The following is a 16404-nucleotide window of genomic DNA, read 5'->3' as shown; positions in this document are numbered from 1 at the left end:
TCAGTGACAACACGATGCAAAACTGTGAAAAGATAGGTGAGCCACTGAATAAAGTACCAATAAAATTCAAGTTCATCCATCCTGAAATGCAACACAATGCACTTGAAACAGCACTGCTGCTCTCACTCAATCCCTGCTGGGATTTTTGGCCATATCACAAAACTGTCACACATATTTTCATTCTATCTTGTATACTTGGCAGCCTCTGCTGAGACAAGATTTGGTTAATGCTGAAGTTAGCTTTATAATACATCTCACTTTTGGAGAGAATGCTCCTTTCAAACCAGAAATCAACAAAAGGTTCTTACATTTATGTCCATGATTAGTGACTGGAAAGTGAGTTTAAAAGACACTTGTCTAAAATAATGAAAACGAATCAATTCATCCCTTGATTCAGAGTCACTCATTAACTTCAGTGATTTTTACTTTACATTATGGCACTGACATCAATGGAATTACACCACCAATGAATTTGACTCAACATGTCTAATTTACTCGGCTCTTGAAAAATAATCAGATATATGAGCTTGCTGCTAAATATGCATCTGGGTATGTGAATAAACTAGGCTATGGGTGACTGTAATGTAAATACTTCATTTTTTCCATCAATACTTATTTTTCAAAATGAGAGAGTTAATTATGTTCAACTTAGATTTCAAAAACATTTCTGCTTTAAATGATGTATAAGGTCTCATTCAAACGCACCCATTTTTACCTTTTATAAACAATGCATGATTAATTCATGAAGTTTGCCTTCTCAAATATCACCTAATCCAAAATATCACTTACACTTAACTGTGCAAACAAAAAGATGTTTGTTATTTGTGATTAAAAGCAATGAGATAAAGGATTTTTACTGCATTGTATAGATATTATAATGAAAATCTCTGCTAAAATTATGGAAGATTGTCTGACATTTAAAAAATTCTGCTAAGTGGGTACTTCCTGGCTGGAACACCCATACTCAGAAAGGCACTGACGCCATCACAGAATATTATGGCAAGCATGTCAATTCTAGAACTGTAAACTTTATTCATATTCACAGTTCTTGTGAATGTTTTCAAATGCTCTAGTATCTCTTCATTTCTGACAGCAATAGTTCTTCTGTGTGTTTTTTTGGTTTTGTTTGTTTCTTATAAACAAAGCCAACAAATAGTTTTCATTAGAATGACCTTCATTTTAGATTAAAGCAAGAAAGCCCCCCAAAAAAGAACATTCCCGTGCAAAAGCGCATTTTGTGAGTGTCTCTTTTAACAGTCTGCATCACCATGACCACATGGGTGTAATTACAGAGTATGAGAGGGAGAAAGAAATTAAGAGAAGAGCTGGGCAAATAATTCACAATGAATTGTCTGCAGATAAATAGACTGAGTGTTTTTTCCAAACTTATGTATTATTAAAAAGTATTCCTTGAATAATTAAATCATTCTAGGTCTCTACAAGTTAGTAGCAGCGAGTTGCTAGTATTCAATACTGGACGTTCAAGCTGTGTTGATTGAACCCAGGTCACTTGCAATGATTTTGCTCCCTGACTGGATGCAAGTATTCATGATTATGAAATTTGAATTAAAAATATATTCTGCAATTTGTGTTTAAAAACTCACTATGTCATTGCTATTAAATCTCCTGCTCTCTGCAAATAAACTAGCCAAACACAAGTAAGATGTGTACATGGTCAAAAGAAATTTGTTAAAAAACTCTATAGATCTCAGAGTTTTATTTTATTTTTTATGGGATTTGACCAGCTCTAATAATTAAAGGTGTTCTATTGAGAAGGGAAAATATTACAGACATATACAGGGCAGAACAACTTCTCGACTTAATAGTAAGTATTACTGCATAGATGGACAGATAGCAAATAACATAGGTTGATTTATTATTCTACACACAGGAATGGATGGATATTTCCAAGACAGAGAATGGGATTTCCCAAGCTGAGTAGAGGTTTGAGACCTGTAGACCCCGATCCCAAGCCGTGCTTAGCGTAGCTCAAGAAAGGAAAGGAAAGGAGTAAAGTAGATTTGTGTGGACCACCACGTGGCCCTTGGATTCTGAGGCGGTGTGGAAGACAGTCTTGTCCTTCGTGCAAGCTAGAACAGCCCAAATACTGCTCTAAATTATGCCTGGCTGTTCTCAATGCCAAGGGAAATAACTGGAATGTAAAGGTGCCCCAGCCATAATACTTTTCTCATAGGAATGCACCTTATACCAGGAGCCAAGAATGGGGGAGGAGGATGGATGGAGAGTCACAGCAATGTAGCTACAATGGTGCAAGAGGTGCAGTCATGCCAAGGCCCACAAGGTTATGGGGGCCCAACAAGATGAAGCAGCACGCCGGCACTTCACCTGGTTCACGGGGTCACAACATGCCTCACTCAAATTTGGCCCCTCCGTCAGACAGAGGGGGTGTCGGGCCAAACCTGAATGGCACTGTGACCCTGTGTGCCAGGTCACAATGCCACTCATCAGTCGAATTTGGCCCATGCTGCGTGAGTGCAAGATGGGAGCAAGTGGAGTGACTGGGCCACCAGGACTGGGAAGAGCTGCACGAGCCAAGGACAGCAGCAGAACACTGAGTATGTGTGTGTGCCAGGGAGCGGTCAGACTGCTCATGCAGTGGTGGGGGAGGGTCTGGGGTAGAAATGTTTGTGGGCTATAGGGCCAGAGATCGGATTCCCCTAACCTGTTCTTTCACCCAGGCCCTCTCGGGCCTTTTTACACCAGGGGGGAGTCAAATGGTTCTGTCTATAGCTGGAGCTGGGGGGTGATTCCCAGCTCACATAGACATGCTTGCATTAGCTCTCATCAAACTAACATGCTAAAACAGTAGTGTAGCCAGGGGAGCATGGGTAGTGGCTAACCGCGGCCTGGGCTACGTGTGCTGATTACAAGCCCACCTGCTGCTGCTCACCACTGCCGGTGCTATCCTGCTTACAGTACTATTCTTAGCACGCTAGATGGATAACAGCTAGCGCGAGTATGTCTATGCGAGCTGGGAATCACATGCCCAGCTCCAAGCATTGACCTAGCCACTGGGCCAGCCACAGGCGCCGACTTTCTTCTGTCTGGATGGGTGCTCCACCCTGCCTCCATCCCAAGACCCCTTGCCCCAAGGCCCCATCCTCGCCCCACCTCTTCCCGCCCCCGCTCTGCCCCTCCCCCGAGGGCAACCCACCTTCGCTCGGCCTCTTCCCACCCCCATTCCCCCCAGCACCTCGTGCCCGCTGCCAAACAGCTGATCGGCGAGTGGCTGGTGGGTACTGAGCACCCACTAGGTTTTTTCTGTGGGTGCTCCAGCCTGCGGAGCACCCACTACAGAGTCAGCGTCTATGGTACCAACTGTATGCTACCAACAGATTTTCCTTGCACAAGGGGAATTGACAGGTAGCCACTATGCTGGTTTTCTGGCTGCTTTGCATTGCTGGAGCCAGGACTAGAATCTGGCCCAAGGTAAGGAATCCTCAAACTTCCCCAGGTGGTTCCTGTATAATTATAAAGTTCAGTTTCAGAAAGAAGTGAGCTAAACTAGGTCAGAGAACTTTGGGTCCTTTTCTGGAGAGGTGTTTTTGAGATACACCTGACTGTTCCGATTCTTTCTCTTAATCCTGACTCATTGCTCTGATTAAAGATAGCCAATTCCGAGTCTGGCTTTTATGAAACTCAGCTCATTATTTTGGTCCCATTAGGAAGCTTATGGCATTTAGTGGAAAATGTCAGTGATAATTTTGAAAAACTGAAATTCCTGCAGTACTGCCAGTAGAAGAAATACATCATCTAAAGTGTTCCAGTCTAGTTAAAATATGACTACATCTGTTATATGAGATTATATATGGCTCTGCTCATAGTTTAAAGATATTTATAAGTAGAAAAAGCAGTATTTATTACACTAGATGCTCTGACAGTCAGTTTTACCATCTGATATGAATTGTACTTGCTGCATAAATCGCTGGGATTTTCATAATGTGTTCTCTTTGGGCTGTGTAATTTATACTGGGGATCAGATAAAGCCCCAGTTTTCCTGGGATTGGAGGGCTGCAAAGGTGTCTGAAGGATCCCTTCCCCCAACCCCTGACTTCCAGCCCTGGACTGAGTGTAGCTCAACTGGGCAAGAGAATCTCAACAAAGGGAAAAACAGGAATGGTTACACTTCAGCTTGTTGGGGCTGAGAGTATACAATTAGAGCTGATCGCAAAATGGATTTTCTGTCTTGCCAAAAATTTCAAGTTTTCAAACATGTCTCTGCCCCACATCAGGACAAAAAGCCAAAATTTGAAATTGTTCATTAAATGAAATCCTCCTACCGACCCCCCTCCCCAAAAATAAGCATTTGGGGTCAGTCAGAATGTTTGTTTGACAAATTCAAAATGTTTTGTTTTGATTTTTAACCCTTTTTTCAGTTTTGAAACATTATTTATTTCAAAAAACAGATTTGAAACAAAACAGTCATTTCAAAATGAAAAGTCAAAAATTCTCATTTTTAAACATTGAAAAGGGACATTGTGGAAATATGTTTTTTTCAATTTTTTTCTAAACAAAATTTCATCAAAATCAATACTATTTTGAAAAAAAATCATTTTAATCAAAACAGCTTTTTCTGACAGAAAACTGGTTTGATTTTTTTTTTCTGACCAGCTCTCAGTACCATTGTCTTTGCCAGGATATGTTGTACACTTTACTGAGACACGAAGCACACATTTCTGCAAAGGAAGGGAGAAACTCCCACTGCTCCTGGCGGGCAGATCTTGGTTACATTTCAGACCATGGGAGCTGTCTGGAAAGAAACCCAGGCAGGGAGTTAAGTGGGCCGGCTTCCTGCAGGAGCCTCAGCTGCAGACTCCTTTCTGCCCAGCAGGGGTCAGATCAGCCTTCTTGGCAGAACCAGTCAGCCCTTTGGAAGCGGGCAGGTGGAAGGTTTGCTGAGGCTGTTGCACTTGGCAGCAGCAGACACCACTCTCTGCTCCATCCCCATCAAGCAGCTGAAAGCTGGGGCGATTGGAGAGAAGACACTGGTATCCCCTTTAGGCTGAAAGTTGGTGGGGGACCATGTCCCCCAGTCTTCCTCCAGTGAGTGTGACTGTGGTTGTTAGTATGGAGACAGAGTTCACAGCTGTAGGCTGTAGGCTAGTTACATGCCTTCTCCATTCCTTGGAGTTCTGAAGTTTTCTTGAATCCAACTTTTCCAAAGTAATTTAATTCTTCAGTGATGCATCTTTTCACTGCTATTCTTGACAGTCTTTAACAGGCAGTTTCACACCTTGTGTTTCAAAAAGGCATATAAAGATCCTTGTGCTAGTGAGAGATTTTGTGACCTCCATATGTTGAGAGAGCCTAATATTGCTTGTAGGGAGAAGTGGAACTATATTAGACACAAACTAGCGATGATGACATCTTAAACATGGGGGGTTAAGTTCTGTTCATTGAGTCATAGAGTGTAAGGCCAGAAGGGATCACCAGATCATCTGATCTGGCCTCCTGTATATCACAGGTCACAAACGCTACCGAGCACCTGCACACTAAACCCAATAACTAAAATTAGACCACCAGATAGCCATACAATAGTTTAGATTATGGGGGGAGGGATAGCTCAGTGGTTTGAGCATTGGCCTGCTAAACCCAGGGTTGTGAGTTCAATCCTTGAGGGGGCCATTTAGGGATCTGGTGCAAAAATTGGGGATCGGTCCTGCTTTGAGCAGGGGGTTGGACTAGATGACCTCCTGAGGTCCTTTCCAACCCTGATATTCTATGATTCTGTGTGGAAACAACTCCCTCCCACACACACACACACCTTATCTAAAACTTGTCTGAATTATTCAACCACAGAAAGTGTCAACCAAGCTCTGGGAGCTTCTGTCCACAAATAGACCCCTCCTACAGCAAGCCCTATGTTCTCCTATTCTTGTAGTGTTGTCATCTTGTTAGGAGTGCCTACTCTGCTAGCAACAATAGGGATCAGCCTGCTTGATCTATCTCCACCATTCTGATTCACTCTGATGGCATCTTCTGGGGAAACCAATGCTGCTCCTTCCTCCTCTGGAGCTGAGGAACTCAGTAACCGTTCTGCTGAGCTCCTCTGATCTACCTAGTTAGCATTTAAAAGACTCTACAGTGCACCAGGTGATCTCATCAAATAACTCCTTCCAGTCCCCTGATACTAGCAGATAAAAAGCAAGAGGATGAGTAGGAATTCTACTCCCAGCTCTGCCAATACAGTGCTGTGAGACCTTGGGAGATCATGTAACTCTTTGAAATCCTGGGATGAAAGATGCAATATTACTGCTAAATGGTAGCTGACAGAAATAATGAATATTAAATAAAAAAGTATTATCACATTCTTTGACATACAACTTTTAGTGGTAAAAAGAAAAGGAGTACTTGTGGCACCTTAGAGACTAACAAATTTATTTGAGCATAAGCTTTCTTTTTGTGGATACAGACTAACACAGCTGCTTTTCTGAAACTTTTAGTGGTTTACCCAATGTACATGAAGGGCCTGATTCTCTTCTCGCTTGCATGAGTTTGAGACTGGGATAATTCCGTTGGCCTTGAACCTTTTATAGTCATTGACACCTGTCATAAATATAAAGGGAAGGGTAACCACCTTTCTGCATACAGTGCTATAAAAATCCCTCCTGGCCAGAGGCAAAACCCTTTCACCTGTAAAGGGTTAAGAAGCTAGGATAACCTCGCTGGCACCTGACCAAAATGACCAATGAGGAGACCAGTTACTTTCAAAGCTGGAGGGTGGGGGTGGGGGAACAAAGGTTCTGTCTGTGTGTGATGTTTTTTCTGGGACCAGAGCAGGAATGCAGGTTAGAATTCCTGTAAAGGGCTAATAAGCAATCTAGTTAGTATGTGTTAGATTTTGTTTTGTTTAAATGGCTGATAAAATAAGTTGTGCTGAATGGGATGTATATTCCTGGTTGTGTGTCTTTTTGTAACTTAAGGTTTTGCCTAGAGGGATTCTCTATGTTTTGAATCTGACTACTCTGTAAGGTATTTCCCTTCCTGATTTTACAGAGGTTTTTCTTTTACTTTTTCTTTAATTAAAATTCTCTTTTAAGAACCTGATTGTTTTTTCATTGTTCTTAAGACCCAAGGGTTTGGGTCTGTGTTCACCTATGCAAATTGGTGAGGATTTTTATCAAGCCTTCCCCAGGAAAGGGGGTATAGGGCTTGGGGGGATATTTTGGAGGGAAGACATCTCCAAGTGGGCTCTTTCCCTGTTCTTTGTTTAACACGCTTGGTGGTGGCAGCATAAGGTCCAAGGACAAAAAGTAAAAGTTTGTACCTTGGGGAAGTTTTAACCTAAGCTGGTAAAAATAAGCTTAGGGGGTCTTTCATGCAGGTCCCCACATCTGTACCCTAGAGTTCAGAGCGGGGAAGGAACTCTTCCTTGACAACACCTGTGCAAAATTGGTGTAAAATGTTACCATTCTGAGCTGGTAGCATTTGGGATCCACTTTGCAGAGGTACAAATAGTTACAAAAGATTCAAAGACATGTGGAATCTGGCTCATTGACTTCAGCTGACTTACTTCTGATTTTCACAATTTGGCATAGAGGGCCAAATTCTCTGCTGATGTAAATGGGCAAAACTCCGCTGAAATTATTTACACCAGCAGAAAATTTGGCCCACCATCTTGCAATGTCTACTCTCTATCCACACAGGTAAAATCCCTATCTCATATAGGCTATTTACAAAAGATATACTGAACTAGGCATTCAATTTTAATTCTGCTGGAACTTCTTACCCACAGCCATATGGTAGCACGCACAATTTAACATCCCTCAGTTGCCTTTAGACTGAACCACTGTTACCATTGTGGTGTGAAACTAAACTATAATTAAATGATCTTAAAGGTTACGCTACACCCCCTCCAAATTCAGCACACTGAAAGTATTCTGAAATGTGCATCTTTTATCGTTGTCCTTTGTTTCCCTGTAAGGCAATGCTGGGGATTTCTGCATAAGCTCCTATGAGTAATTCTAACTTTTGCCTAATTTTTAGGCAAAGTATTGATGCACAAAGGAGAGTGAGACCACAAGGATACAACCTAAAATTAGTACTAAAGTAAAAGCTAAGGAAGACATACACCTCGGGTAAAAATCACCTCTGTACCGAAAGTGGAGCACAAGGCTAGGCACCAACCAAAGCCTCAAGATAGGCCTTAAGTAATGCCTATGTTTTGTGCTTGCCCTCGGCCTGCGGTGAATTTCACCCTTGGTGAGAATGATAGTCTCCATCCTTCATGTAAGGAGAGCAAGTAAATGCCAACATTTTTCATGTTTGTCCTTGTCACGGGGTAGCTGATCCCTGGGCCTAGACCAAGCCCAGAGCCCCTGGACCAGAGCAAGTGAGCTCAATCCAGCTAATTAAAAGGGCTGAGCTACACCTGGATCTATAAAAGGCTGTTAGTGGGCAGCTGGAGGAGAAAGAACTGAGAAAGGCTAAGCTCTGGGGAGGGAAAGCCATGCTGGGATGAAGCTAGGTCCTGTATTCAATCCCTGGGGCAAGGGGCCAGGGGCTTAGGGAAGCTGCGCTGCAGCTACTGCTCCAGGAACGGAATAGAGCTGACTGAAGCTAAGGGGCTGCCAAGAGCTGGGGTGCCAGAGACTCCTGGCAGGGGTGGCTCTGTGACCGAGGACGAAGTTAAGGCTGTTTTCTATTGGCTTGATAATCTCTGTTAAAGAAATAAACCTCCTTGACTGAGATTGGGCATGGCAGTGCATGCTTTGGAGATGGGGAGAAGCACTGCTCAGTGACTGTCCTAAATGTCGTTCAAGCTAATTTTACTAAACACACCTATAAAAGGAAATTTTAATAGAAATATGAGTAAGATGCAACATGGGAAAAAACAGTCCCCTTGTGTTGGGCTTCAGATCAGAGAATATTTTGGAAAGGAAGGAGTTAACAGCAAAGCAAACTGAATGTTACTGAAAAATGATTAGTGAAGATCGTGTGAGCTCTGCTCTAAGGTGCATTATTTCAAATTGCATCTAAGTGCATTGAGCTCTTGGCCTTCTGCAGCTGACATCAGATGGACATTTTGCAGTTCGTTACCTAGTCTATGTCATAGATGTATGTGTCCTAAAGGAGTCTAACCACATCCGTTCAACTTACCAAAACCAACAAACCAATAATAATGTGGCTGTGAGTATCCGCTGGGGTTTGCAATGAAATTCCAGTGAAAATCTCCACAGCTTTAACAATGATGCAGAGTACACTTCTGTTCTAGGAAGTGGAGTAGGGTGATCATTCTGTTCATGCACTGCTTAAAATAGAAGCATGGCTGCAGCCAGCATCTTCAAACCACAAAAAAGTAAGCCATAAGTCAGCTTAGCTCCATTGAGATAGGCTGATGTAAATCAGCCATGGATCTGGCGTACTATTTAATCTTCTGAATAGCCATGTGGCTGAGGTTGCTGTATAAACTTTATTATTTTTATTTCAAAGGCATACATTTTAATATTCTCAAAAGTGGCCTCTAACACAAGGGTGCATCCAGTGGTGAGCTGGAGCCGGTTCGCATCGGTTCGCGCGAACCGGTTGTTAAATTTTGAAGCAGTTTTAGAACCGGTTGTTAACCTGCTTCCCTGCAGGGGGCGCTGAGGCTTTGATGGGCTCCGGACGGGAAGTGATGTAATTCCTCCTCCAGCCACTGGGGGCGCTGCGCTGCGGGAGCCATGTGGGCTGCAGCCTGGCCCTGGGCACGAGCCCTGTTGCTGCTGCTGCTCCCCTGGCCCTGGAGCTCCTGATGCTGCCTGGTGGGTCCCCGGCTGCTCTGCTGGGCCTGGGCTGCGTCCTGCTGCTCTCCCCGTGAGTACCCACCACCCTGCCTCCAGCCACCCCCTGCCCTGCCTCCAGCCACCCCCACTCCCCCCGCCCCGCCCGCACCAGCCCCTGCCGCACCCCATGCCCTGCCTCCAGACACCCCCGCCACTCCCGCCCGGCCTGCAGCCAGTCCCTGCCACACTCCCTACCCTGCCTTCAGACACCCCCGACCCCCCTGCCTGCAGCCAGCCCCGGCCACCCCCCCTGCTCTGCCCGCAGCCAGCCCCTGTCTCCAGCCACCCCCGCTCCTCCTGACCTGCCCGCAGCCAGCCCCTGCCCGCAGCCAGCCCCTGCCGCACCCCCTGCCCTGCCCGCAGCCAGCCCATGTCTCCAGACAGCCCTGCACCCCCCTGCCCTGTCTCCAGCCAGCCCCACACCCCCTTGCCTCCAGCCAACCCCGCACCCTCCTGTCTCCAGTCAGCCCTGCACCCCCTGCCCTGCCTGCAGCCCTGCCCCACGCCCCTGTCTGCAGCTGGCCCCACGTCCACTGGTGCCCTGCAGTTCCCAGGGCAGTAACCCTGCACACCTGCTTCAATGAGGGGGGCAGGGAGCAGCTGGGACCCACACATGTGCACACCCTAGGGTGGTCAGACAGCAAGTGTGAAAAATCAGGACAGGGGGTGGGACGTAATAGAGCCTATATAAGAAAAAGACCCCAAAATCGGGATTGTCCCTATAAAGTCGGGACATCTGGTCACCCTAGCACACCCCCAGGGAGTGGCGGGGACCCACACATGTGAAACGGAGCTCATTTCTAGTTCAGGCCCATCTTTTTAAAAAAGAACTTTAGGCAGGGTTAACATACATCCGTATTTTCCCAGACAGGTCAGGCTTTTTGGTTCTTAAATCGCCGTCCGGGAGGAATTTTAAAAATTCCTCCTGGGAAAATACGGACGTATGGTAACCCTGTTGGTACAAAACATACATACTGGGGCACATCCCTTAAATCAGAACTTTTTATAGGGAACCGGTTGTTAAGATTTTGGCAGCTCATCGCTGGGTGCATCCATTTGTGGGTGCCCAACTTTAGACACCTAGGCTAACACTTTCCATTTGGATGCCTAGAGTTAGTTATCTGAATACATATGCTGACACCTAAAGAAGTGGCATTTTTATAGGTACCGAGCACCTGGAGCTCCTATTGATCACAGGGAGAGCTGTAGGAGCTCAGCCCCTCTGAAAATCAAGCAATGGGTTAAAAAAAAAATCAAGCAGAAGGTTAAAAAAAGTCCACTAATTTTGGGTGCCTGGTTTGAGATAGCTGGGTCAAACTGGGCACCCAAAATGAGTGGACACTTTTGGAAAGTATTGTCCTAGGTGTCATGTGCAAAGACACAGAGGGAATCAGTGTAGAGCTGGGAATAGGACTCATGAATCCCCGTCCTAAACCCAATCCACTAGATGTCTTTCTCTATCATATACATACATATACATAATATGTGCACACACATCCCACTAATCTAAATTAGATTAGAATCAAATCTACAGTGCTCAAATCACTGTTGCAGAATCACATGGCTAATGGCAAGGAAATAACACAGTGATGATCTAAAGAAATATGACAGCTGTAAATTAATGGACATCTGTGACCTTTCTGCATAGACAGGGAGAGAGAAACTACTGTAATTTATAGGACACTTTACAGTTGGATTCCATATTTGCTTCAAGGGCTCTTGTCAACTGTATTTCACCCTCAGTTTGTACAGTGCCTAGCATGATGGGACTCTGATTCTGACTGAGGATTCTAATACAAATAACACTAAAGTCCTTTTAAATATTGGTCTAGGTTACCTTTTGACCTTGCACAGCTTTGTTTTTTCAGCAGCTGACTACAAAGCTCAAGAACTAGTTCCTAATGTTCTTTCCCTATTTAAATCAAAACTGAAGAGGTACTTATTTTTCCTGTGTTTTCAGTTAGTTTGGCATCGCAGCCTGTATTATTCCACTGCTTCAAGACATCTTGGGATAAGGTGGCATTATGTAATAATGCCTAAATAATAATACCTAAGGGCCAGATCCTTTGCTATTATAAATCAGCATAGATCTATTGATTTCAGTAGATTAATTTTAACTAATTTTAACCAGCAGAAAATCTGGCCTTAAATATCTGGGGCATGTCTATTTAAGAAGACTATATTCCTTTGTAAGAAGTTTAGGGGTGTCATATTTTGTATTTTATTTTCAATATTATATTGGCCTTTCTCGCAATCAGCTGCATACACACAAACACAGTCACTGCACGTATCTTCGGTGGTATTAGACAAGGCACTGACTTATTTATTTAGTTTGCAGTAGCCCCCAAATATTTTCTAGATACTTTCCAAACACAGAGCAACGTATTGCCCCCAAGGAGAACACAATCTGAAAAGGCCAAGATGGAAAAGGATATGACATATAGCCAACACAATCACAGTGCTTGTTGCTAGTTTCACGTTTGTTTGCTTGTAATTTAAAAACTCAATTCCCCTCCCCTGCTGGTAACCAAGTCCTTCAGCTTCCCTTGTACAACAATCCACAACTTCAGTTCCCGTGTCCAGTCACGCCTTCCTCCCAACTTTCTATCTCCTCCCTCTGCGTAGATGAGCAGTTCACACACATGAAAGTAATAAGTAACTGATTTAGTTTTTTATAAATATCATGGTAAATGTGAGTCTTCAAGATGCAGTTGGACAAGATCCAGAGGGGTCTCCCATGGATCTGGGGTGGTGTGGATGAAAGTGTGGGGATGGCTGTGGGAGAGTAGGGCTAACAGGCCAATGAGACAGCAGCATGCGTGATGTGAAGGGGGCGGAAGGGTGTAAGGTGGGGGTGGGACACAGGACAGTAATTAAAGAAAAAGATGGATAAGAGGGAGTGGTAGGGTCATGTACGCCATTTATGGTAATCTTGAACTGAATGTTACGGAGAAGAGGGAGCCAGCAGAGAAATTAAAAGAGGGGAGGGACATGACACAGTCAGAATGGTAGACAAGGAAGGAAGTTTGAGACTCATCGTGCTGTCTTTTTAGTGGCTATTGGCTACTGCTCTGTTGGTACTTGCAAAACATGAATAAGACATAAAATCACAAGCAGGATTATGCAAGCTGAAGTCTAAGGTTCCTGCTGGGTTACTGTAACAGTTTATACCAAAGTTCAGAGCTAATTGACTTGATTGACGGGAGTATTAGCCACAGATTAATATTTTACAGAATCATGTGGCAGCCACACAAGGTTAGAAAAAGGTACCTATATTTTTTCATTACTGCAAGTATGTGTAAAATCCATAGGGTGTCTTCCATTAAGTGACACACAGAAGGAAGAAAATGTCTCCAGTATGATGAAGAGTCAGTCTGGTTCTCCTCATTAATTGGTGATTTCCTAGAGAGAATAAATGTGTCGATGATAATTTCCTCCAAAATCCGGTTGTTTCGCAAGTTTCTGGTAAACCATAATAAATCTTTGTCATCTGGGAGTCCTGTTTCTACCACCACCATTTTATTTCACTTCCTACTGCCATGCATTAAGAAAAGTGGACTACGCTGGCTTCTTTTAAGCATTGGTGTAGATACTTTTCTTATTATTATAAATCTCAGGGATGTGCAGCCAATATTTTAACCAAGCACTCCCACAAAATACTCTCCCTTACTTTGTAATAAATCCTGCATCCCAATGGTGCACAGAAAGGAGGAAAGGAACTGGGGAATACTAAATTCTTTTTAAAAAGAGAGGGAAATGAATGTTTTGAATGTAAGGTTTTTAACTTAGGGGATTTATATGTGCGTGTGTAGAGTTTTTTTTGTAAGGAATTTAATATTTTGTTAGGAGGCAGAGGATATTGTTCTTAAAGTGCAACCACATACTGTATTTCCTAAACTAGATGCTTGAGTTTAAATTACGTGGTAACAGAAAGGCAGCAGGGTGCCTTTAAATTACGTGGTAACAGAAAGGCAGCAGAATACAGGACAATATAGCTGCTGTATTCTTAGGATTTTAATAGATACAGTGAAGTCTCTCATTATATCATTGCCTGGAGATGGCTGGGCCCTTAATACTCACCCTCATCATACACCTTGCTACTATTCTATTATCTATGATGTCTTCTGTGGAGTGGCTTGTGGCCTAATCCCCTCACTTATGTTCTCTTCATGGAGCAATCTGATTTTTCCTCCCTAATCTTCTGCTTTCAGAGGAATCATCAAGGAGGCCTCCCCACCCAACTCAAGGAGAACATCTTCTGAGAGTGAATAACTTGTCTTCTGACCCCTTTCCTTGTAGCTGCTGGATTGTGAAACACTCCTTCCTGTCCTGCTGCAGAAGCCCATTAAATACTGTGGGGCAGAAATACCTCAGCACTGGCCTAAGGGAATTGACTCCCAGGTTCAGGAGGAAACCTGCTCCTGTGTGAGTCATCTGGGAAGAGTCTCCCTTAGTCCATTGCACTGTGGGAGTGTCTGCCCTATGAAGGGCCACTACAGTAGGACTGATCCCCATTCTCACCCCCAGATAGGGAAGGAGCAGGCCCCCATCTCAATAAGACCCTCTCCTTGCAAAAGGGGGTGGAATATTGAATTCTTTTGCCCAGTGATGAGGGAGGCTAGGTTAAAGCCTCTTTTCCATTGAAGACTATAGAGATGAAAGGAGTTGGCTAACATCCCCAGACTTCTCATTCCTCAAAGACAGTAATGACAACAAAAAAATGGGGAAAGCTGGGGTCTTTGAAGGATGGTAACTAGGGAGGGGATTTCTTCTCCTCGCCCAGGGAGCAGGGAGAGGTTGTTGTTTTCATCCTTCCCCACAGAGACCTAAGAAGGTATGTGAGCTGGCTCATGGGAGAGCAGTTCTCCTCTCCTCTCCTCTCCCCTCCCCTCCACTCCACTCCATTCCCCTCAAGAGAAATCAAGACCAAGAGAGTTTTCACCAGTCATGTGCTCCTAACTCTATGCTGCTGCTGAAAGCAGCTGTTTCCACTCTCAGCAGTAACCCAGAACTGGCATTTTGTGGTTTAAAATATTTCAGCAATAAAATGTGGAGTTTATTCTGTATTATTTTACACTGAGCGTAGGCTGCTAAAGTAAACAGAAGTATTGCACAAGTGCACATTTCATTCATATGGGGAGAAGTACAAAGCAAAAATGAAAGTGGAATTAGCAAATAAAGGCCACAGCTGCAGGCCCCAGAGCACAACCTAATTGGACAGAATATAAACAAACTTCAAGGACCAATCACATAATATCACAAACTGAGGAGCTGACTGACTCAATAAGTCAATATTTTGCTAAATAATTTGGGCCAAATTCAACACTAGTTCGAGAGTGTCACACTTCATTGGTGGTGCAGGGCTAAAATCAGAGGAGATGGTATAGCAATAGTAGGAATAACATCAAAACAAGCCAAGCTCCTTAGTGATTTCCTGATCATTGTGATTTCTCTGTAGTGCAGAGTTGCCCTATCATGGGAACTTTTTTCCCCAGCATGCCTCTTTTCGGGGCTGGCCCTTTAAATTTGACAGAACCAAGCAGCTGGAACCCTGAAGTGGCCGTTTGATAACTCATAGCTCTGGGCTGCATTTTTATCTCTTCTAGCTGGGAAGCAACTCTTATGATTTCCTTTTTCATTATTATTATTATTATTGCTGAGGAAAAAGCAACAGCATTGGCATTAGTGATAAGAAGAAATGCAAAAAATGGCATTGAAATTGGAGATATGTGCAGGGCAGCAGAAGTAGATGTAAGAGGACTTACGTGGTGGTTGCTGCCAGGGGAATAGCAGAGAAGCTGAACAGAGCTTGACATCAAAGAAGGGGTTATGTCCAGGTGGCATATTCATCTCTAGGTGTAAGAAGGCACTGTGAAGTGCAAGGAGTGGTGTGGTTGAGTCAAGTCAGTCTGCTTTTAGGGAGTGTAAGGAGTAACAAAGTACTTATTCACCCCAATCAGTAGCAAAGATATTGAGCGTGGCTCAGTCAACCACGGCACCATAATGAAATCTGCCCTGTAGCAGGATTGGCGGTGAGCCATGCTGAAGTAGGAACCCCAGGAGGCATTCTGGGAGATGTAACCAGAATCCTTCCACAATGTAGGAGCCCCTCACTACTCTTTAAGAAGGTACTGTGTGCATTTTCACACACCTCAGCAGTGCAAGAGAGAAAGAGGACATTGGCCATGGCCCGTCCCTTCCTCCCCTCTGCTTAGGGGGTTCATTGCCACCTGTGGTACTAACAGGGAACAATAGCTGGCCCCTGCATAGATGTGCAGGGCAATGGGGAAGCTCTGCAGTACCTTCTATCCCCAATTCCTTGTGCAACTGCACAGAGCCAGCACAGTATGGGTGTAAATGTCTCTTAGGGACACAGAAGGCTACGGTACATAGTCCGTGTATTCAAATTCTATTTTCATTCCTTTGATCACCACAGAAGATGCTTTTTAGCATTAATACTTAGTGAACCCAATTCTTTGCTCACCCTAGTGCAAAGCAGGAGTAACTCTGCTGAAGCCAACTGCATTACATGAGTGCAAAGTCAGTGTAAGTAAGGGAATCAGGCCTTGAGTATTTAGCAAAGGTCTTCTGGGCTTGTGCCCTATCCTCCCATCCAAAG

This window comes from Natator depressus, chromosome 2 (assembly GCF_965152275.1).
Source record: "Natator depressus isolate rNatDep1 chromosome 2, rNatDep2.hap1, whole genome shotgun sequence".
In the NCBI taxonomy this organism is placed as follows: domain Eukaryota; kingdom Metazoa; phylum Chordata; order Testudines; family Cheloniidae; genus Natator; species Natator depressus.
Note: the sequence above shows the minus strand (reverse complement) of the source record.